The following is a 25,464-nucleotide window of genomic DNA, read 5'->3' on the forward strand; positions in this document are numbered from 1 at the left end:
AGTGGTTACTATCCAGGTGCCTTGTTAGAAGCTGTCATCCCTACTTACAGAACTCCACTCAGTTGTTCAAAACGTTGACCACAGAGAGTAGGAAAGCTACTGAGCTTCATTTATTTCATCATCAAAATGTTCAAGAAACACAGACCTGAGCTATTATAATTATCACTTAAGCAGATGTGAAAACTAATGCTTGGGAGGAAGTGGGAGCCATGGGACCCTTTCCATGTTTTCCCTTTCCTTGTAAGTCTCCAACTTTGGCTCGGTTTACTGCCTTCTCTGAGTTGGCCTCTGTGATCTCATTCATTACGTGCTTACTGTCGAGTGACCAATTTCAAAGTATGTCTTTTCTATCCCTGCTCTCTGTTGATTACAAAGCTCCATTTCTGGAGAGCAGCTTTCATTAAATCATTCTTAATAACAGTGAGCCAAGGTCCATTCAATTTATTTATAGTGTGATACACAGTTCCTTTATTGTTTCTTCTACAATTTATAATTATTTTCTTTGGGGAGTGAAGGTTAAGGGTAAAGTGCAGTGGTCTATGCAATTTTCTCTAATTCTCAATATAGTACGGTCTAGGGATACACTGATTTGGTAGCAAATCAATTTTCATAATTATGCTAAATAGTCTTTTGCTTCCATAAAACCAAAGCATCAAGCCTTGACTTCCCCAGCCCTACTCAGCTACAGATACTATTTCATCAAACTATAGGCTTTATGCCACCCAGGTCATAGGCCGATATTGCAATATTGGTCCAAACTGGCAGAATATTAGAAACCCTATTCACGTCAGAGGGTGGAGTCTGGAACTGGTCTTGCTGTTCTGAGCACCCAAATATCCACCTCACCATAAACACGGGGCATCCACTGCAGATCTTTTATAGCTTGTTTAATCCCTCTGGAGCTGTGCCCAAAACACTTCTCCATTTGGATGGAGCCCTAGTTCTCTACGTAATCTTTGCCAGTCCCTCTCCTCATCTAGTAGCTGGACCCTGTCTTCAATTCCCAGGTGTTAGCTTGGATCCTGTGCCACTACTATTCAGCACTAAGACATCGCTTTCTATTTGAATGCAGAATATGTACTGGGGGATCTTGTTCTTGTGCCCTACATGCTATATTAAAAAACTCTGTCGATATCATCACTGGCTCTCCCTACCCCTGTTTACCATATTCACTGAACTCTGTGTTCCTCGGAGTCCAGCATTAAAGTTGGATTAATCCCTGTAAGCTTAGCCCAGGTCATCTGTAGCAGCTTCTTCCTCTTCCAAGCTAGCATGTGAGGTAGTTGGAATATGTCTTGGGGGTTATATTAGACTTTCATAAGATAAGCCCGATGATTTCAGACAAAAATAGAATCAGAGAAGGGAGACTATTCTCTTGTGTGCGTTAGAAGACAAAGGTAGCTTTTTCACCAAGATGAACAGCAGGAACAAACTCAAAGCAGCTGAGGGGTTGTCATTCTCTAACTCTCCCAGTCTCAGCCCCACTTGGTTACTGCCCTAATACTTCCAACCTGTAGGTTTAACCCCACCAAATCTCTGAGTCTCTAGTGAACTAGCGTGGCAGGATGTCAGGAATCTCATCTCTACAGTTGGGTAGGATCTAGACTCAGTGTTGCTGTCTTAACTGTGGTACCTCGTGTGCCTGGAGGTATGTCTTGGGTACATATATACCCATGGCTTCACAGCCATTCCCTGTCCTCTTTCCTTTAGGTCCAGCCCATATCACAATGTTCTTTCTTTATTTTGAAAATTTGTACTCTGAACTCTAGAAACCTGTGTAGAACCCTGATGCACTATTAGTCTCATGTGAGCCAACTTCCCTGAAGAGTTGGATCTAGTTTCCTTCATGCTTAATTCTCAACCAGATGATTCTCCACCCCCAGCATGCATGCTGGTCTGATGCTCAGCATCACTACACCTCAAAATGCCTACTGCCATGTCCTACACATCGTATCAGGCCTTACTAACTATCAACACTGATCACCCCCGACTGAGTTAATCATGCCTCCTTGCATGCTGTGATTTGGATGCTCTAACCATACTGGTGGCCACCTCTGGAGCCAAACTCTTCCCTTTAGTCCTACTCTGGTCCTCACTTTGCCCCAGCACCATTCACATCCAGCTTTCTTTCCTTCCCCACTGGTCTGTCATTTTTCATACCTAGGATTTTTTTTATACTTAATCCCCTCCTGCCAAGATAGGATAGTCTCTGGTTATAGCAGGCACTATCCATGCCATGAAAATTCGTACCCCATGTAATCGTTAAAGCATGGTCTGAAAAATGAGGAATTTTTCAGCAAATATATTTTGATGCAGCTTGAACAGTGTTTTACTTTCCTTGCTTTCTCTTTCTCTATTTAAATGTCATTCAGTAAGGCTTACTTTTCCTCTCATTGTGGGCTCCACCACTCCTTATTGTCTTATAACTGGCCTGCTTTGCTCATTTAACGTATCTGCCTAGACTCTGAATGCATTTAAGTTTGTAACAAAAACCTAGCTACAGTAAGTTTAAGGAAGAATAAAAGGCTGAAATAAGCCTCTGAGAAGAGAGCAATTTCAAATGGAAGAGAATAAGACTTTAGTATTTATAAATTTTTCAAGTATTTATGATTGCAAATTGGCTTAATGTAATACAGCATGCTGGGAATAATATATTCAATAGTATATGGAATTAGCAAACCATGCATTTGAATTGTAAGAATCTATAACAGAGAAACAAACCTTGATGATAGAGCACAAGAAGAATTATAAGAGACAACTTTTGAGGGAGTGAAATGATCAAGGTAGATGATTCTGTTCAGGAAACATAATTTAAAATGTTAAGTCAACAAAACAGAAGTTGCGTCACAGATGTAAAAAAACAAACTTGTGGTTACCAGGGAGGAAGTGGGGGGAGGGATAAATTAGGAGATTGGGATTGACATATACACACTACTATATATAGAATAGATAACTAATAAGGACCTACTGTATAGCACAGGGAGCTCTATTCGATACCCTGTAATGACCTATATGGGAGGAGAATCTAAAAAAGAGTGGCTATAGGTGTATGCATAACTGACTCACTTTGCTGTATAGCAGAAACTAACACAACATTTTAAATCAACTGTACACCAATAAAAAAAAATTAAGAAAAAAATACTAAGACAATTTAAACAAATTTCATTTCTGTTAAGAGCAACTGAGAGTCAAAAGAGGAATTTGAAGTATGTGGTGTCATATATAGTATTGCTCTTATTTTATGAAAAATTGAATCTATATGTTTCAATCATGGTAAAAAAAATTGCTGCATCTATAAAAGTATATATATATATATTATATCAGTTCCATATTTGCCTATCTGCCTATCTGTCTATCATCTATCATCTCTCTCTCTCTCTATCATCTGTCAATCATCCATCTATCATTTATCGATCTCTTGAATCGTGAATTGATTTACTTCTCTCCATCTGTACTATGACCCCTCCGTTCAGGCTATCATCTTCTCTCACCTGAATGAATACAATAGGCCCTAATTGTTCTCCCCTAATAGCAGCCAGTATAATCTCTTTAAAATTAAAGTAAAGCTTTGTCAATCTCTATATAAAATCTCTAAAACCCTTCCATATCTCCCCATCAAATAGCCAGTAATATGTTCATTCCTTTTCCTTAACATATTATTATATGATACTCTTCACAACGTGGACCCTTCCAGCCTGGTTGAGGCTTCTTTACACTACTCTCCATGCTACACAGCATCTTCTTCTCTGCACCTTTTGCTCCATCCCTCAGAGTTTTTCACATTTTCTTTGGGGCCTAGAAACAGTCTATTCCCTTTACCTGTAATGTCCTTTCTGCTCTTATATATTCAGTGTGCTCCTAATTAGAATGTCATCTCTACTGCAGAGCTTTCCATAACATCATTAGTAAGAGTTAGTAGCTCCCTTCTTTTTGCCCTTATTGCTACTTCTTCACTTATACAGTGCCTGATATGGAACAGGCATGATGATAAGAGCTGGTGTTCCCAAGATGAACAGAGTAGACTTCCTGAAAAGAGGTCATGATCTGTGGGGAAAATAGATAGTGTAAACTATGATTGAATATAATGAAATAATTCTTCACTAAAGGAATGTGCAGAGACTGTGGTAGTATCAAAGACAAACAACAGAGTCAACCTGGCAAGAATGGGGAAGTCTTCTTTGAGGTGAGGGTCTCTGTGATTACATGCATCATTTTGTATTATAGATGTTTGCATGCACGTGCACACATGTGCACATGCACACACACACACCCCTATGCAAGAGTACAGAACACCACAGTCTATCAACATTGAACTCAAATTGGCACATGGCCATGACAGTGGGTTTCCTATGATGATGCTGAGGCAAAATTAAAAGATTCTAGAGAAGGGGCATCTACTGACAGACTACGTGGGTTCAAATCTTGGTTTTAATCACTTAAGAGCTGTATGACATTCAGCAAAGCACATAATTTCACCAAGCTTTATTTTAAACATCTGTGAATAAAAGCAAGATGAAAGTACTTGTCTCATTGAGTTGCTGTGAGGGTTAAGTGATTTAATACATGAAAACCTCTTACTTAGCACATTGCCAGGTATATAGTAGCACTCCAAAAATCTTAGCTATTATTATTGTTGTTTCTGTTGATAATATTGTTATAGTTATTATTGATACAGACAGCTAGTCAGATTTTATATCATACTGTTCAAAATTTGAATTATGTTTTATCTAGAATCCACTCTGAGCTCAACCGGAACATGGAAAGTGTTTTAGTTTTGATGGATTTTAGCCCATTAGACAGGAATCTGGCCAAATTATCATAGTATCAGAATGAAACAGAACTGTGTAGATTAATTGACCAAGGCTTTTGGATTCGGTAAAGTGAGATTATCCAAAACCAATGTTTGGAGGCTGTCACATAATTCCAAACTTGAATGTTAATCAAGATGCAAAATATCAGACCTGCATCAGCATGACTAAACTGCCTGCTGCAAACTTAACCTAAAATAGGGTCATAAAGATATGTAGACAGAGAGTGAAGACTGAAAGGAAGATGGGGAAAGGAGATAGAAAGGGAAGCCAGAGATGAGGAAATGGAGGAATGAAGTGAGGGAGAAAGAGGGATGGAAGAAGTACAAAAAGAAGAAGAGAAAAAACTCTAAAAGGAAGAGAATTAAAAATAATTGAAATGACAAAATGTGATACAACCCAGTTGCCTTGAAAGCCATATATTTTAGGTGGGGATGATATTCAAACTACTTAACAACTAGTAAGGTGCTGAAACTGATGAGTCAGAATGGGCATGCTATATACCCACAGTATGTCTCTACCAGTTGACCAGGTGTTTTGGTGTAGGCCACATTTCAACTCAGATGTCCCACTGCATGAAAAACCACAGGAAGAGCAATGCTCACCTTCTTGAAGAGTTAATTTTACTAAGTTCTTATCTTTTAATTTTTGTGGGGGCATTACTTTTAAACTAAGAGAAACACAGCATATTACCTATTTGAATACCAAATTCACAATTACTTCTAGCATAAAACTTTGGACCTCAAAAGGATATTGAGTTCCCTTGGTCATTTAAGGCTACATCCCCAGTCCTTCTGGAGGATGTGTTCACTCTTTCTGACTTAGAGGGGAGTTTGAGAAATATTTCTTAGGTCTGAGGAAGGAAATTATTAACTCCACGATGCTAGGAACTAACAAGGAAGAGTAGAAGCATCCTTCCTCCCTTTTGTGCCTGTGTGGTTGACTACAACCCACACTTGACTGGAACATTTATGTAAATCCTAAGTCTTGGGCAGGGGGGCTTGGAGTGGCAGGGGAGAGAGTGCCTGCAAGAGGAAAGTGTGCCTTGAAAAAGAAGGACATGGTGAGATTTCTTGTAGTTTGGGTTCTCCAGGAAGCAGATACTGAAATAGAGATAAGCATGCAGGATGTTTATTAAGGAGTGTCTTTGGGATCAACACCAGTTGAAGGGAAAGGAAGGGAAGGAAGCAGGATTGGGTAGAGAGAGAAATTGGTCTGTGATAGAGTCTCAACAAAGGCCTCGGCCAACACCATAAGGTGTTTTGAAGCTGGGATGGCTCCTTAGAGTTTTTTTAGTTTAGGCAAAGGAGCTGGGCTTTTATACCACTTCTGTGATTATTCACTGGATGTGGGCTGCTCCAGGAAGGGGATGTGGCCTTGGGCAAGGTGGATCTCTTCAGCTGAGGCAGTTTCTGTTGAGAGCTGACAATTGAGGGCTACACTGTAGTCAGTACGCCCAGCAGTTTGAGGAATGTCAGTTCTAAAAGGACATCTGGGGGCTGCCCTGGCGGTCCAGTGGTTAAGACTCTGTGCTTCCACTGCAGGGGTTGCGGGTTCAATCCCTGGTCAGAGAGCTAAGACCCTGCATGCCAAAAAATTTTTCTAATTTTTAAAAGATAAAAGAGGGAGATCTGATTGGAGCACTAGAACATTCACTACAGAACAGTTCTACCTACAATGGAACATTACTCGGCTGGGATTTTTAGCAATTTATTCCCTGAAGGTCAAGTGAGGTAGACCTTGCTTTGCTTCTGGAGCTCTCATATATCTGATGTCTCACTGTGAAGGAATCAGAAGGGTCAGAAGTTTAAACCTCATGTTCCTTTCTCTAGGATTTCAAATTCTTATTCATCCAAGAAATATGTACATCTAAAATGAGCATATGAACATCTAAAATGTCCCAAGCATCTCTCTAGACACTGGAGATACAGCAGTAAGCAAGGGAGACATGGTCCTTGCCTTGCAGGAACCTACAAACCATAAGGGGATACATTTTTCTCCTTAAATAGCTGATCTCAGTAATTTGGTAAATATTAGTTATCCTTCTTGAGGGCTAAGCAGAACTAAAACCAGAGAGCTATAAATGGGACACTGCTTATGTAGTTTTTGAGGATTCGAGAGACTAAACCTGATGTGTCTTTTTTTTTTAAGTTAATTTTATTTTTATTTATTTATTTATTTATTTATTTAGGCTGTGCCAGGTCTTAGTTGCGGCATGTGGGATCTTCATTGCAGCATGTGGGATCTTTTATTGGCAGCATGCATGCAGGATCTAGTTCCTCGACCAGAGATTGAACCCGGGCCACCTGCATTGGGAGTGCAGAGTCTTACTCACTGGACCACCAGGGAAGTCCCCCTGATGTGTCATTTAATTCATCACAAAGAGAGCCAGTTGACTTGCTCTTCCTTCATATGCGTATGAGTTATAAGACTTTGGAGTTACAGATGTAGGAAACAAACTTGTGGTTACCAGGGGGTAAAGGGCAGGGTGGGGGGGGGGCGGAGGGATAAACTGGGAGACTGGGATTGACATATACACACTACAATGGATAAAATAGATAACTAATAAGGACCTACTGTATAGAACAGGGAACTCTACTCAATACCCTGTAATGACCTATATGGGAGTAGAATCTAAAAAAGAGTGGATATAGGTGTATGCATAACTGACTCACTTTGCTGTACACCTGAAACTAACAAAACATTGTAAGTCAACTCTAAAACTTTTTTAAAAAAGACTTTGGATAGGTTGCTTGGCCTCTATTGTGGTGCATAGTAGGTAGGTAGTCTTGGCAGTGTTAGTCCATATTCTGTTAAAATTTAACTTTGATACTTGAAAGAAAATCAGAACTATACACTTCTACTTTCAACCTCTTTGTAAATGGCATCCCTCTCTCCATGTCTTTAAGCTGCCCATCATACCCACATTATGATTTGACTTCTTGTTCCAGATTTGGGTGGCTTTTATCAGGAGCCTGAAGATTTGCCTCAAATGAGTATATGTATTAGCAGACACCAAGGACAAGAAAGTGAAATCTAGTATTAGCCTGATTGGGGTGGGAATGTCCAATCAACTCAGTAACAGAACTAAATTGAAGCTTAGTAAACTCTGGGCATAAACTTTAAAATTGAATAATTAAAATTCAATCATTTTTCTGTCAGATATATTAAGAAAGGCAATAGATAACTGAAAGAAATCATAATTGAGCTGTGTGTATACACACGGCTATTGGATCAACATTTTAGGCTTAATTAACCAGTCAGTTCTTGTTTTTCTACATACTTTGGTTGTTCTGAGTTACTGAGTTGGTCCTGGCAGTCAAAAAAATAGTCAGATCACAAGCCATTGCTATTTTTCCCTAAGTAATTGACTGGCTATTTTGGAGACACGGTCTCAGAAGGATTTAATATAAAAGAAAAGGAAATGAAAAATGATAGCAACTGCCATTTATTGAGCTCTTGTGATGTGCCAGTCTCTTGACATGCATCTTCTCTTAGTTCTCAGATCAATCCTATGAGGCAGGTCTTTTTAGCATCTCATTTTCATAGAGGAGGAAAGTGAGGCACAAGGAGGCGAAAGAAGTTTCCTGAGGTCACAAAAGCTGCAAAGTGGTAGATGCAGAATTGGAACCCGGGTCTGCCTGACTCACAAGCTCACACTCCTGTGCCAAGCTTCCTCTCACGTGAAGCCAGTTCTGTGTCACTTGTTATCTACCTTAACACCAGAAAATTTGTTAATAGCTTCTAACGAACTTGGTTGCAGTTTTCAATGTGTTTTATCTCTGAATATGTTTGTAAGTTGATGGATGAATATGTGTGGTGCATTAAAACAACCACCACCACAGAAATAACAATAACCTCCATCACTAATATTTATTGGATGCCATGTGTCAGTTCTAGTCCTAACTTGTGCACATAAATGATTGAATCCTCACTACAACACTCCAAAGAAAGTCCTCCAAGTATCTCCATTTTACAGATGAAATAATGAGCACAGAGAAGCAAAGGAGTACTTGCTTTAAGTTACGGGTTGGTAAACCTGCTTATGGCCTGTATTTGTACCACCTGGAGCTAAGAATGGTTTTGACATATTTAAAGGGTTGGAGAAAATAAAACAAAGAAAACTATTTGACAAAAAAGAACTATGTTCCCCACAAAGCCTAAAATGTCTACTTTCCTTTAGAGAAAAAGTCTTCCAAATGCTGGTATAGAGTCTAAGTCATGGGGATAGTAGGTAGTAAAATCAAGGCATATTTTTTTTTAAATTGAAGTATAATTGATTTACAATATTATATTAGTTTCATGTGTACAGCATTGTGATTCAGTATTTTTGCATATTATACTTCATTATAGGTTATTACAAGATAATGGCTATAGTTCCCTGTGTTATCCAGTAGGTCCTTGTTGTTTATCTGTTTTATATATAGAAGTTTGTATATGTTAATCACAAACTACTTATTTATCCCCCCCGCTATTCCCTTTGGTAACTTTAAGTATGCTTTCTATGTGTGTGAAGCTATTCTGTTTTGTAAATAAGTTCATCTGTGTCATATTTTACATCCCACATATAAGTGTTATCATATGATATTTGTCTTTCTCTGTCTGACTTACTTCACTTAGTATGTTAATCTCTAGTTGCATCCATGTAGCTGCAAATGGCATTATTTCATTCTTTTTTATGACTACGTAATATTCCATTGTGTGTGTACATATATATATACCACATCTTTTTTTTTAACATCTTTATTGCAGTATAAGTGCTTTACAATGGTGTGTTAGTTTCTGCTTTATAACAAAGTGACTCAGCTATACATATACATATATCCCCATATCTCCTTCCTCTTGCGTCTCCATCCCACCCTTCCTATCCCACCCTTCTAGGTGGTCACAAAGCACCAAGCTGATCTCCCTGTGCTATGCAGCTGCTCCCCACTAGCTATCTATTTTACATTTGGTAGTGTATGTATGTCCATGCCACTCTCTCACTTCGTCCCAGCTTACCCTTCCCCCTCCCCATATCCTCAAGTCCATTCTCTATGTCTGTGTCTTTATTCCTGCCCTGTCCCTAGGTTCTTCAGAACCATTTTTTTTTTTTTTAGATTCCGTATCTATGTCTTAGCATGTGGTATTTGTTTTTCTCTTTCTGACTTACTTCACTCTGTATGACAGACTCTAGGTCCATCCACCTCACTGCAAATAACTCAATTTCATTTCTTTTTATGGCTGAGTAGTATTCCATTGTATACCTGTGCCACATCTTCTTTATCCATTCATCTGTCGATGGACACTTAGGTTGCTTGCATGTCCTGGCTATTGTAAATAGAGCTGCAATGAATATTGTTGTACATGACTCTTTTTGAATTATGGTTTTCTCAGGGTATATGCCCAGTAGTGGGATTGCTGGGTCGTATGGTAGTTCTATTTTTAGTTTTTGAAGGAACCTCCATACTGTTCTCCATAGTGGCTGTATCAATTTACATTCCCACCAACAGTGCAAGAGGGTTCCCTTTTCTTCACACCCTCTCCAGCATTTTTTGTTTATAGATTTTTTGATGATGGCCATTTGGACCAGTGTGAGATGATACCTCACTGTAGTTTTGATTTGCATTTCTCTAATGATTAACGATGTTGAGCATTCTTTCATGTGTTTGTTGGCAATCTGTATATCTTCTCTGCAGAAATGTCTATTTAGGTCTTCTGCCCATTTTTGGATTGGGTTGTTTTTTTTTTGATATTGAGCTGCATGAGCTGCTTGTATGTTTTGGAGATTAATCCTTTGTCAGTTGCTTCATTTGCAAATATTTTCTCCCATTCTGAGGGTTGTGTTTTCATCTTGTTTATGGTTTCCTTTGCTGTGCAAAAGATTTAAGTTTCATTAGGTCTCATTTGTTTATTTTTGCTTTTATTTCCATTTCTCTAGGAGACGGGTCAAAAAGGATCTTGCTGTGATTTATGTCATAGAGTGTTCTGCCTATGATTTCCTGCAAGAGTTTTAGAGTGTCTGGACTTACATTTAGGTCTTTAATCCATTTTGAGTTTATTTTGGTGTTTGGTTTGAGGGAGTGTTCTAATTTCATTCTTTTACATGTAGCTGTCCAGTTTTCCCAGCACCACTTATTGAAGAGGCTGTCTCTTCTCCATTGTATATTCTTGCCTCCTTTATCAAAAATAAGGTGACCATATGTGCGTGGGTTTATCTCTGGGCTTTCTATCCTGTTCCATTGATCTGTATTTCTGTTTTTGTACCAGTACCATACTGTCTTGATTACTGTAGCTTGGTAGCATAGTCTGAAGTCTGGGAGCCTGATTCCTCCAGCTCTGTTTTTCTTTCTCAAGATTGCTTTGGCTATTCAGGGTCTTTTGTGTTTCCACGCAAATTGTGAAATTTTCTGTTCTAGTTCAGTGAAAAATGCCCTTGGTAGCTTGATCGGTATTGCATTGAATCTGTAGATTGCTTTGTGTAATATAGTCATTTTCACAATGTTGATTCTTCCAATTGAAGAACATGGTATATCTCTCCATCTATTTGTATCACCTTTAATTTCTTTCATCAGTGTCTTATAATTTTCTGCATACAGGTCTTTTGTTTCCTTAGGTAGGTTTATTCCTAGCTATTTTATTCTTTTTGTTGCAAGGGTAAATGGGAGTGTTTCCTTGATTTTTCTTTCAGATTTTTCATCATTAGTGTATAGGAATGCAAGAGATTTCTGTGCATTAATTTTGTATCCTGCAACTTTGCCAAATTCATTGATTAGCTCTAGTAGTTTTCTGGTAGCATCCTTAGGATTCTCTATGTATAGTATCATGTCAGCTGCAAAGAGTGACAGCTTTACTTCTTCTTTTCCGATTTAGATTCCTTTTATTTCTTTTTCTTCTCTGATTGCTATGGCTAAAGCTTCCAAAACTATGTTGAATAATAGTGGTGAGAGTGGACAGTCTTGTCTTGTTCCTGATCTTAGAGGAAATGGTTTCAGTTTTTCACCATTGAGAACGATGTTGGCCGTGGGTTTGTCATATATGGCCTTTATTATGTTGAGGTAAGTTCCCTCTATGCCTACTTTCTGGAGGGTTTTTTTTTATCATAAATGGGTGTTGAATTTTGTCAAAAGCTTCTTCTGCTTCTATTGAGATGATCATATGGTTTTTCTCCTTCAATTTGTTAATATGGTGTATCACATTGATTGATTTGCGTATATTGCAGAATCCTTGCATTCTGGGGATAAACCCTGCTTGATCACGGTGTATGATCCTTTTAATGTGCTGTTGGATTCTGTTTGCTAGTATTTTGTTGAGGATTTTTGCATCTGTGTTCATCAGAGATATTGGCCTGTAGAGAGTCTCATACAGGATAAATCCAAGGTGAAACACGCCAGGACACATATTAATCAAACTATCAAAAATTAAATACAAAGAAAACATATTAAAAGCAGCAAGGGAAAAACAACAAATAACATACAAGGGAATCCCCATAAGGTTAACAGCTGATCTTTCAGCAGAAACACTGCAAGCCAGAAGGGAGTGGCAGGACATATTTAAAGTGATGAAAGGGAAAAACCTGCAACCAAGATTACTCTACCTAGCAAGGATCTCTTTCAGGTTTGATGGAGAATTTAAAACCTTTACAAACAAGCAAAAGCTAAGAGAATTCAGCACCACCAAACCAGCTTTACAACAAATGCTAAAGGAACTTCTCTAGGCAGGAAACACAAGAGAAGGAAAAGACCTACAGTAACAAACACAAAACAATTAAGAAAATGGTAATAGGGACATACATATCAATAACTACCTTAAATGTAAATGGATTAAATGCTCCAACCAAAAGACACAGACTTGCTGAATGGATACAAAAACAAGATCCGTATATATGCTGTCTACAAGAGAACCACTTCAGACCTAGGGACACATACGGACTGAAAGTGAGGGGATGGAAAAAGATATGCCATGCAAATGGAAATCAAAAGAAAGCTGGAGTAGCAATTCTCATATCCAAGAAAATAGGCTTTAAAAGAAAGACTGTTACAAGAGACAAAGAAGGACACTACATAATGTTGAAGGGATCAATCCAAGAAGAAGATATAACAATTGTAAATATTTATGCACCCAACATCGGAGCACCTCAATACGTAAGGCAAATGCTAACAGCCATAAAAGGGGAAATCAACAGGAACACAATCATAGTAAGGGACTTTAACACCCCACTTTCACCAATGGATGGATCATCCAAAATGAAAATAAATTAGGAAACACAAGCTTTAAATGATACATTAAACAAGATGGACCTAATTGATATTTATAGGACATTCCATCCAAAAACAGCAGAATACACTTTCTTCTCAAGTGCTCATGGAACATCCTCCAGGATAGATCATATCTTGGGTCACAAATGAAGCCTTGGTAAATTTAAGAAAACTGAAATTGTAACAAGTCTTTTCTGCCCACAGCGCTATGAGACTAGATATCAGTTACAGGAAAAAATCTGTAAAAAATACAAATACATGGAGGCTAAACAATACACTACTTAATAACCAAGAGATCACTGAATAAATCAGAGAGGAAATCAAAAAATACCTAGAAACAAATGACAATGAAAACACGATGACCCAAAACCTACAGGATGCAGCAGAAGCAGCTCTAAGAGGGAAGTTTATAGCAATACAACCCTACATTAAGAAACAAGAAACATCTCAAATAAACAACCTAAACTTACACCTAAAGCAATTAGAGAAAGAAGAACAAAAAAAAAACCAAAGTTAGCTGAAGGAAAGAAATCATAAAATCAGATCAGAAATAAATGAAAAAGAAATGAAGGAAACAATAGCAAAGATCAATAAAACTAAAAGCTGGTTCTTTGAGAAGATAAACAAAATTGATAACCCACTAGCCAGACTCATGAAGAAAAAAAGGCAGACGCCTCAAATCAATAGAATTAGAAATGAAAAAGAAGTAACAACTGACACGGCAGAAATACAAAGGATCATGAGAGATTACTACATGCAACTATATGCCAATATAAAGGACAACCTGGAAGAAATGGACAAATTCTTAGAAAAGCACAACCTTCTGAGACTGAACCAGTAAGAAATAGAAAATATGAACAGACCAGTCACAAGAACTGAAATTGAGACTGTGATTTAATGTCTTCCAACAAACAAATGCCCAGGACCAGATGGCTTCACAGGCGAATTCTATCAAACATTTAGAGAAGAGCTAACACCTATCCTCCTCAAACTCTTCCAAAATATAGCAGAGGGAGGAACACTCCCAAACTCATTCTATGAGGCCACCATCACCCTGATGCCAAAACCAGACAAAGATGTCACAAAGAAAGAAAACTACAGGCCAATATAACACATCTTCTTAAGCCAATCGTCTGCTGATGGACACTTAGGTTTCTTCCATGTCTTGGAGATTTTGAGTAGTGTTGCTGTGAACAATGGGGTCCTTTTGAATCCCAACATCCAACCATGGCTCCTATTACAGTGTTTCATCTTAGAGTTTAACAACTATGACAACCATGATAGTATCTGTAGCTTTTATTTATTTAGTATTTACTTTATGTTTGACACATAAGAATGGACTTTACATAGTATATGGTTAATTTACTACTCAGAACACTCTGAGGTGCTTCCAAATCTTTGTCTTACTCAGCTTCCATTTTCCTTCTTTCTTTCTTGCCAAAAGTACTACCAGTTTGTTCAGATATCTGCACCCCATCCCATATAATGTGGTAGAAGATGGCCAACCCTGTTGTCTGTTCTGGAGTAGATCCTGATGGTCTAAGGCTCCCAGAGTACTCTCAGTTCTCATGTCAGTGATCATCAGTAGTGGACATGTGATCTAATTCTGGCCAATGAGACTTGAGGGGTGGGGTCTTCTGACCAGGAAGTCTTTTGCAAGGCTTCCCCTCATTTAAAGGAGACACTGAGAGATGGTCCCTCTTCTTCTTTGATGCTGACTTGTCTGGATGTGATGCCTTGATGTGCTACAGGCATATTGCTTCTATCCTGAGGGAAGCAGCGCCAACTTAGGGAAGAGGACAGCGAGAACTGCAAAGATGTTGAGCCAATCTTTGGCATTCCTTGCTTGGAGGCAGCCCACCTGAGGATTTCCTGTGATGAGAAATAATGCATTTTCTTATGATTAAGCCAGTTTAAGAGTCAGGGTTTTCCAAAACAACTGATTTCTGAAGTTCATACTGTCCCCATTTTAGAGTTGGTGAAATTGAGCACAGCTACTTCTGGCAGAGCTCGGATTTGAACCAAGGCCTTTTCTGCTCTAAAGCCTGTGATTTTGGTCCATTATATTATTCTGACTTCTAAGAAGAAGAGAAAGAATAAGTTTGACATACAAAAATGATACATTTTATATTCTTAAGTAACAGGAAAATGTATAATGTCAGTGCCTATCCAGTTGTCTTTTAGACATTATAACACTTTTCTCTGCCAGACAAGTATGCTATTACAAAAAAACTCATGGCATATCATATACAAACACATCACTGAAGAAGCTGCCTGACTGCATGTATTCCATGGATACATATGAATAATTTGAAAATATTTCAAGGGCAATCTGTCCTTAGTCTGTGACAGAACTCCCATTTATGTGTAGTGGCTCACATAACTGTGTTGGCTTAATACACTTAGCCCTGTCCTTTTGCAACTTGCGGCTGCTTGCCTCATGTTCTGAAGTTGAATGACATTTTATTCAGTTACACCATTAGAATGATGTTGTCCTGTATAGGAAGACATTGACATCCCAAAGGTTCTCAAATTTTGTGTCTTTTGACAGTATTACCAGACACAACAATGAAATGATAAATGTGCCTTCCATTTTAAAATACTCTGTCCTATAAAAACTCAAAGCATCTGTAATAGTCAAGATTTGTGATTGTAAACAATAAAAATCATACACATAAATTTATCCTCAAGTATATTAACAGGTGTTTAAGTATATCATATTCAATGACTTGAATTGAAAATCATAACTAAATATTCTCATTGCAATTAGTTCAACTTACTAGTTCCTTTCATACTCACATATGCACACACTTGTATTCTGTAGGGTTTGTATATACACACATAAATATATATGTACTTATAAATATATGCATACACGTTCCTTGTTTCTTCATAAACAGTTTACATTTGGAAACCTAAAGGTCAAAGATATGACATCAAAGATAGAATTCCAATATTTATTTATTATTGCATTTTAGATATCTAGAAAGTACAGATTTGTTGTATTTTTATCAATGAGTTGAGTTTTCCATACTGTTTTAATTTGTGAATTTCCATTTGTAGGCGTTTATAATGTCTTTAAAATTTAATTTGCACCAAATTATGGTTTTTAAAATTTTAACATTGGGAAAATTACCCTGTAATTTCTTTCAAGACTATACATTTATATGAATGAGTTTCCATCACAAATTAGTCCTAGATTTTTCTTGATTTCAGCTGCATCATTTAAATTTTTCTTTGATTTGGAAAGTTTCATTCCTGGGAGGTGATGACATGAACTGTTAACCAAAGACATGATGCTCGATTCAGAGAAACATGAAAAACAAACAGCTTTGGGCACACTGTGATGCAGATGAATGGAGAGGAGTGGGAGAAATCTTTGAATGTTTACCACGATTTAATGATCTCTTGAAAACCATCCCTTCCTTTTGCCTCAACCAGTAGCCGGTATGTTCAAAGAGTGAGAAAGTGTGGAAGCACACACAGTGCTCTACAAAAGGCAACACTGAAAGTGAGGCCAGGATCCCCCATAGCTGTTTTTTGGGGGGTTTTTTTCTAGTTTAATACTGAGTCTATGGTGTTGGACGCAATTCCTGAAGTAATCACAGATTGCTTATTGGAAAGTTATCTATTGAAAGAAACTGAAAAAGATTGAAAGAAACTGAAAAAGTTTGAAAGGTGAGAGTTTGGTTTTAGAGACTGTTCTTTCCATATTATACTTAAAGTATCAGGACATATGGTCACCACGTACCTCTAGGGATAGAATCAAAGGTACAGAGGCGTTACATTGTTTTTTTCTAAAAAATTGCCAGGACAATTTTCCTTTCATTCACAGGACTTTTCTGAGGGCTATCAAGGCTAGATAGAAATTTATTAACTGGTTAGCATACTGGGCTAATTATTTTAATTTCTGGTTTCCTATTATTGCTCATAGGTATATGTAAACATAATGAACTACGTTCAGTTAGCAGAGCACCCATCAGAGTCTCACTTGGGTGGCCCTGCTATGAGCCCCTGCAGTGCCTTGTACTTCCCCTCTCAGAAATCTTGCCTGGCTGCGTTGTACGTACTATTCCATTATCTCTTTCAGTGCTGTGCTGCCAGCATTTCTGGCACAGAGGAGACATCCAGTGAATTGACACCAAAATGAACAGGTCTCCAGTCATCCTGCAGTGTTTCATGAACTTTTTCAAAAACAAATTAGCAGATAGGCCAGAGGATTTTGAAATTGAATAAATAAAAATGTAGCATTATATACCAAGAGAGAGATTTTAGAAATCACTTCAAGAAGCCAAGCCCCTCACAATTAGGGTTTCATTTTTTTTCTTTTTCATTTCTTATCATTTATTCATGCATTACTTCAAGTCACTTACAGCTTGGCAGGGAAGACAGACTTTGAAGAAGTTAATTGCAATGCAGTACGATGAATGTAATGACAGAGGGCTTTGGGGCCACTGTGAAAGTGTGAAACAGGGGGACTGTACCCAGACTAAGAGGTCAGGAAGGCTTATCTGAGGAAGTTAACAAATATAGTGTTTTTCTTAACATTCAGTATTGTGTTTTACACACGTAGGATTCTTGAAAATATTTATTGAGGAAAGTATATAATACATGGCAGTATAATTGTTGGCGTAAGCATTAGATACTATTTAAAAAGTTATAAATGTAAACAAATATACTCCCCCCCACGCACACATACAGAAGTTCACTAATTATATATCCCTACTCATCTCAGGCATCTCTAGCTGCCTGAAGCTGTTCCTGCAAACAGTTTTGTTGTTAGCTCTGGACTTTTGATTCTAAGTTAGCTATTTCCTTTCCCTGGGTATAGAAGGGGCCTTTTGGCAGGTGAATGTGTGTGCATGTGAACGTGTAGGTGTGCAAGTGTGCATGTTTCTCATTCCTACTCATTTTCACTAAGTGCATGAATACATGTTTCACGTTTTCCAGACCCACTCTTCTGAGAGTAGGTTTTCAAGTGGTGTCTACTTGTGGCATCACATGTAAGGTCCTTTCACTGCAAAATTGACATCCAGAGTTATAAAAAAGAAGAGAACCGATACTTCTGAATTGCTCAGGAAACTCATTGAAGATGACGTATGAAATTGTTCTTCAGGCAGAAAAGACCTAGAGTTTCATTTAAATCTATCATCATACCTTAAGTACCATTTTAGGAAGAGTCACTATTTTGGAGCACTGTTCTTTTTGAACTGAAATAGTCTTTTGAATATTTTCCAAAGACACCTTATTTGATAGTCAATAAGCCTGAACACATTGTCTAAATGGATGAACAAGCAAGGAACTACAGAAGCTGATGTCAAGAAAGAGAAATAAATGATTGGGAGATGTGGCACATTTAAGAACCAGAGAGGACTTCCCTGGTGGTGCAGTGGTTAAGAATCTGCCTGCCAATGCAGGGGACACGGGTTCAAGCCCTGATCCGGGAAGATCCCACATGCTGCAGAGCAACTAAGCCCGTGCGCCACAACTACTGAGCCTGCAAGCCACAATGATTGAGCCTGTGAGCTACAAATACTGAAGCCCGTGTGCCTAGAGCCCATGCTCTGCAACAAGAGAAGCCACCGCAGTGAGAAGCCTACGCACCACAACGAAGAGTAGCCCCCGCTCGCTGCAACGAGAGAAAGCCCGTGTGCAGCAACGAAGACCCAACGCAGCCAAAAATAATTAAATTTATATAAAAAAAAAGAACCACAGAACCTTAAGGTATGATTATGACTATTATTTTAGTTCCTTAAATAAACCAAACTCCTTCCTACCTCAAGGCCAGCTCTTCATCTGGCTAGCTCCTATTTTTCATTTATATGCCAGCTTAAATGCCTAATACTCTAGAGAAACCTCCCCTGACTCCCAATTCTAACCTACCCAATGATTCTTATGCATTTTCTTTCCTTTAGGAATTATCACAATTTCAATAATATCTTTACTAATATGAATAATGTCTTTCTTTCACTAGATTATAAGGTCTAATAGCGTAGAAATTATGGCTGTTTGGTTTACTGTTATATTCTCAACACCTAGCACAGGGCCTGGCAAATAGCAAGCGCTCAATACATCCTTAATAAATGAATAGATTCATGAGTGTATCATTGGAACCAAGGATTTCGTGAACAAGGAAGAGAATGATTTGAGGCAAAATTCTGGGACTGGGCTATTGACTGCCCCTCTTTTTTATATCCTTGCTACCTAAGAGATCTGTTGTATTTAACAATCGTGAATGGGGTTATGGTGTTCCTTTTTGGGGTTTTGAAAACGTTCTGAAATTAGATAGTGGTCAGTTGTACGTTAGCGGTAATGTACAACTCTGTGAATATGCTGAAAACCACTTTAAAATTGTGAATTTTATGGTATGTAAATTATACCTCAATTAACTTTTTTAATCCATGAAGGGCACTCACCATTATGAATGTCCGTCCACTTTAGTGATGTGGGTGGTCTGACTTTACAGTTTCATAGTCACCTATGGAGACAGGTACGTGTTTTCAACATTTACACTAAAAATTAACATGGAGTCAATTTTACTAAAAACCAGGGACTTTGCTGTTAGTGGTATGATACTATGGCTCTAGGGTTTACATCACCCAGCCTAGGCCTTGCCAAATGCCTGCAGTTGTGTGATACTGCTCGGAATGTCAGTGCGGCAGTTTTCAAGCTCCTATGATATAAGGAACACGTGAAGCCAAGGATGCCACAAAAGATTTAAGTGACAATTCACTGACTACCTCTCCTCCACCCTTACTTTTCCACTAGGTGACAATTGTATAAGCAGGAAATCATTGGCAGACTGAAATTTCTCCCCCAGACCTTCCATCCTTGTCCTCAGGAGGATTTATTACTATGTTTTTTCCTTCTGCCCAATCTGCTCCTCTCACGGCCATTCAGCCTGATTGTTGAAACGTTTTCAAGATGAAAGACTTTCAGAAGAGGCAAGCTCAGCCAGAGGCTTTGCCTGGCTATGAAAAGGCACAGTGCTGACTTTCAACCCTTACTGTTGGCTCAGGTACCTCGGAACAAGCCAATAGCCTCAAAGCCACATGTCAGGGTGTGGGGAGGAGAGCACAGCACACAGGGCAGCAGTTATAGAGAAATTTCCATCTGTCTTTTGGAAAGCAAGCGGCATTTTGGCACCAAGAAACAAGTGAACCTCGAGATATAGCAAAAAACTTCACTAGACTATGAGCCTCTAGAGGGTGGGGAATTGTCTTCCTTTTTTCTATATGCCATTTACTAATATTACCTCCTGCACCTGTGTAATTGTTAATTACCACCCCCTTTCACTCTCAACTGTGTCTTTGTTTCAGTGAGAACTTATATGGTCACCTCAACTAAGAACCATTCCTGATATATGATACACAAAATTGAGAGCTATTATTATTATTATTACTACTACTATTATCCCAAGTGACACCTGGTTCTCTGTTACCTTTTAACAGCTTTGAGCTGTTAACACTTTTTTTTTATAATGAACTTCGTTTTTTTAAATTTTCATTTATTTTTAAAATTTTATTATTATTGTTTTTTTGGCTGCGTTGGGTCTTTGCTGCTGCGTGCAGGCTTTCTCTAGTTGCGGCGAGCAGGGGCTACTCTTCATTGCGGTGCGTGGGCTTCTCACTGCAGTGGCTTCTCTTGTTGTGGAGCATGGGCTCTAGGTGCACGGGCTTCAGTAGTTGCAGCACTCGGGCTCTAGAGCGCAGGCTCAGTAGTTGTGGTGCACGGGCTTAGTTGCTCTGCGGCACGTGGGATCTTCCTGGACCGGGGCTTGAACCAGTGTCTCCTGTATTGGCAGGTGGATTCTTAACCACAGCACCACAAGGGAAGTCCCCATTTATCTTTCTTATTCCACGCAAATATACAAGGAGGCAACACAATAATGGTTAAAAAAAAAATAAACAGAACAGGGATATAGCATAATTTTCTGAAGACTCTGTGCTGTCTTAAACTATTTCCTTTCTCTCTGAGGACACTTCAACAATTCGTAAATTATTTCCTTCGTTAGTAGCACATAGTAATCCTAGTTTGTACTGTCACTTTAGTCATATTCTTGGGGATTTAACGTACTTATTTTTAAAAAATATTTATTTATTTATTATGGCTGCACCTGGTATTAGTTGCAGCACACAGGATCTTTAGTTGCGGCACTCGGGATCTTTAGTTGTGGCATGCAGACTTCTTAGTTGTGGCATGCACTGGGGATCTAGTTCCCTGCCTAGGGATCGAACCTGGGTCCCATGCATTGGGAGCGTGGAGTCTTACCCACTGGATCACCAGGCAAGTCCCTAATGTACTGATTTACAAGAAGCTTCTTAGAGAAATACAACACATGGAGTTCATTATCACAGCTTAGTTTTTATTGACTTTAAAAAACCATAAGCCAGCAGGAAAAAAAGAATAATACTTATTCTTTCCAGTAGTAGGTAGTCTTAGAAATAGCTCTCTAAAACTCAAATCAGACTGTGTTACATCCCTTTGTAAAACAAATGGCAGTCAATATGTTTCAGAATAAAGCCCACAATTCATAGCATGGCAGCACGGTCCTCCTTACCTCTGATCCAACATTACCCTCCAGCTTCTTCTCTTGCTACCCCCATTTACTTCTGCAAACCACCTTCTAACCACAGAAGGGGACAGTCATCAGTGTCCTCTAATGCTTCTGTATGTCTTCTGTATGCTATTTCTTCTGCCAGTAGTGAAACTCCTATTCTTGGTGGAAGACCAATGTCAAATACTAGTTTCTCTGTGAATGCATTCAGAACCTTTGCCCATCCCCCTACCATTCTCTTTTAGAATTATGAACTTAAAGGAAGGTAGGTAGTTAGAAGGAAGAGTAGTGTTACAGTAGCTGGTAGTTGTGGATTTCCATGTTACCCTCACATTCCCAGTGGCAATGGAGGATTAGCTACAATGTTTGCTCAAGGACAGGGGTCAAATTCATGTTCATATTTCCATTCTCTTTCTCTCATAGCACAGGGCTCCCTCCAGAGTAGCTGTTTCATACATATATTTGTTAAGTGAAGGAAAAACATATTCATTGTGACAACTATTATCCTTATTATTCATGGGTAACTCCTCCACTGCTATTTTTATAATAGTTGTTTTCTGATTATAAAAGTAATATATAATGAATGTAAGAAATTTAGAAAATACAGAAAGATAAAAAAATAAAAATCATAAAGTAGCACCTTCCAGAGATCAAAATACTTCATATTTGAATACGTTTCCTTCCTTAATTGTGGTCAGTGTAGCTAAAGGTTTATCAATATTGTTCATCTTCTCTAAGTAATGACTTTTGGCTTAGTTGATTTTTCATATTGTCTTTTTAAAATTATCAATTTAATTAATTTCTGCTCTTCTTTTTCCAGTCTCTTATGCTATATCTCTTAGGTTATTTTTAAAAGATATTTCTTCCTTTATAATGTAGGTACTTACAGCTATAAATTTCCCTCTAAGTGCTGTTTTAAATGCATCTAATAAGTTTTGTTATGTTGTGTCTTAATTTACTTTCATCTCAAAGTACTTACTAACTTCCCTTGTGATATTTCTTTTGACCGTAGATAATTTAGTAATGTACTATTTAACTTCCACACATAATAATCCCCCAAGTTTCTTGTTATTAATTTCTGAGTTTACTGCAATGTGATCAGAGAAAATACTATGTACAATTTCAAATTTTTAAAATGTATTGAAGTTTATTTATGGCTTACATATGTCCTATCCTGGATAATGTTCCATGTGTGCTTGAGAAGAATGTGTATTCTGCTGTTGTGTGATATAGTTTCTATGGGTGCCTAGTTGGTTGTCGCATTATTCAAGTCTTCTATTTATTGATCTCCTGCTTAGTTGTTTTATCCATTATTGAAATAGGAGAATTGAAATCTTTAACTATTAATGTTGAATTATCCATCTCTCCCCTCAATTCTATAAGTTTTTCTTTATTTATTTTGGGTATGTATATGTTTATAAGTGTTATATGTTTCTGAATAATTGACCCTTTTGTGATTATAAAGTGCCCACTTCACCTCTAATAACATTAAAATTTTTTATTTTGTCAGTAATTAGTATAGACACGGTCCTGCTCTCTTAAGATTGCATGGTATATATTCCCCCATTTTTCTTTAAAAATATTTGAATCTTTGAATGTAAAGTGTGTCTCCTATATACAGCATATATTTGTATCTTGTTTTTTATCCATTCTGACAATCTCTGAATTTTTATTTGACTGATTAATCCATTCACATTTAATGTTTTTATTGGTCTCTTTGGACTTATGTGTGCTATTTTGCTTTTTATTTTCTATATGCCTCATGTCTTTTTTGTTTTTCTCTTCCTCACTTATTATCTTTTTATGCATTATATGAATATTTTCTAGAGCAACATTTTACTTTATTAATGGTATTTTCACAATATATTTTTTTCCAAGAAGTTGCTCTAGGGCATATCCATGTCATCAGAATTGATTTATAGTAACTAAATTCCAGTGTGGCACAGAGAAGCTATTACTCCTACATAGCTCTGTTCCCTTCTTCCTCTACTTGGTACTGTTATTGATATACACATTACAACTATAGATGTTCAAAACTCAACAATACATTTTTATAATATTGTATAATTTTGTGTCTTAAAGGAAATGGGAGAAGAAAAAAGATCTAGTATTTATTTACATCAGTTGCCTTCTTATGTACATTTCCAGTTCTCTTAATTTCTACCTTAATTTGTTACCATCTTTTGTCATTTCTTTGCTCTACCACAGATTTATTCCCACATACTGCCCTCATGCCATTATTGTCGAATATAGTACATTTTTATTTGCTGTAGACCCATCAGTACTACTAAATTCATAATATTTTATTCAAGTGCTTTCTAAATCACTTAAGAAAGAAGAAGTATGCAATCATACTGCCTTTTATAAATCCCTACATAATTACTGTTAGTAGTGCTCTATGTTTTGTGTGGATTTAAATTTCCGTCTAGGTTCACTTGCTTTTATCCTGAAGAATTTCCTTTAATATTTTTTGTAAGGAGGGTCTGCTAGTAAAATCTCTCATGGTTTTCATTTATCTGGGGATATCGTTTTTTACCCCTTCATTTGTAGTTTCTCTGGCTATAGAATTCTTGGTTGATTGTTTCCTTTTTTTCAGCACTTTGAGTATGTCACCCCAATGCCTTCTGGTCGCCATAGCTTCTTACGAGAAGTCAGATAAAATTCTTATTGGGGTTCCCTTGTACATGAAGAGTCATATTTTTATTCATCCTTTCAAGATTTTCTTTTTGTTTTTGGATTTCAACATTTTGACAATGATGTGTCAGGGTGTAAATCTCTACTTTTATCCTACTTAGAGTTTGTTGAGCTTTTTAGATTTATGTTTTTCTTCAAATTGGAGAAATTTTCAGGCATTATTTCTTCTCCTCTTTTGTCTCTATTCTTTTATTCTGGTGTTCCATTACATGTACATTGGCGTGCTTACTGCTCTCCTGCATTTCTCTGATGTACTTTTCATTTTCATTCATTCCTTTCCTTTTTATTTTTTAGACTGCATAACCTCTATTGACATATCTTTGAGGTTACTAATTGTTTCTTATACTAGCTCCTCTAGTAAAATTTATTTTGGTTAGTGTGTTTTTTAACTCCAGAATTTATTTTGGGGTCTTTGTATGTTTCCTGTCTATTTATTGGTATTCTCTATTTGATGAGATATTGCCATCATACCTTTCTTTCATCTTTAGCGTGGTTTCCTTTAGTTTTATTTTTTAAACATACTTATCATAGATGCTTTGAAGTATTTGTCTGCTTAGTTCAAAATCTTGTCCAATCTGAGGCAGCTTCTATTGCTTGCATTTTTTCCTGAGTATGGCTCACATTTTCCTATTGATTTGCAATTTTTCTTTGAATAGTGGATATTCTATATAATATATTTAGCAATTCTGGATTTTGATTTCCTTTGTTTTATTCCTCTAACAGTTGTTGATGTTTTATTCATTTGCTTTTTAAAGTGGCTTTCCTGCATTTAATCTGTGATATCTTTCTCCTCTGCTTTCTGTGGTCATTGATATTTATGATAAGTTTTTATTTTACTTCATTTTTATCATTTCATTCCATTTCATCATATTGTATTAATATTGTACTGTATTGTATTATATTTTATCTGCCTGACTTCCTACTAGTAACTCTTATTTCTACATAGCTTAGTGGTTCAGCAACAGTTGGTCAGAATTTTTAATCAAACGCCTTGTGTCAGTAAACACCTTTGCCAGTAGATTTGTGTGTGGCTTGAGGGATACATTTCAAAGTTCAGGAAACTTTCAAGTTTTTAGCTTTCACTTTCCTCAGGATCCTCTTAGTTTTCTTGTTCACATTTCATATTGTCTCAGTCAACTAGGAATATATGAAGACCTTATATGCTCAA

The sequence above is a fragment of the Eschrichtius robustus genome, chromosome X, assembly GCF_028021215.1.
Source record: "Eschrichtius robustus isolate mEscRob2 chromosome X, mEscRob2.pri, whole genome shotgun sequence".
NCBI lineage: Eukaryota > Metazoa > Chordata > Mammalia > Artiodactyla > Eschrichtiidae > Eschrichtius > Eschrichtius robustus.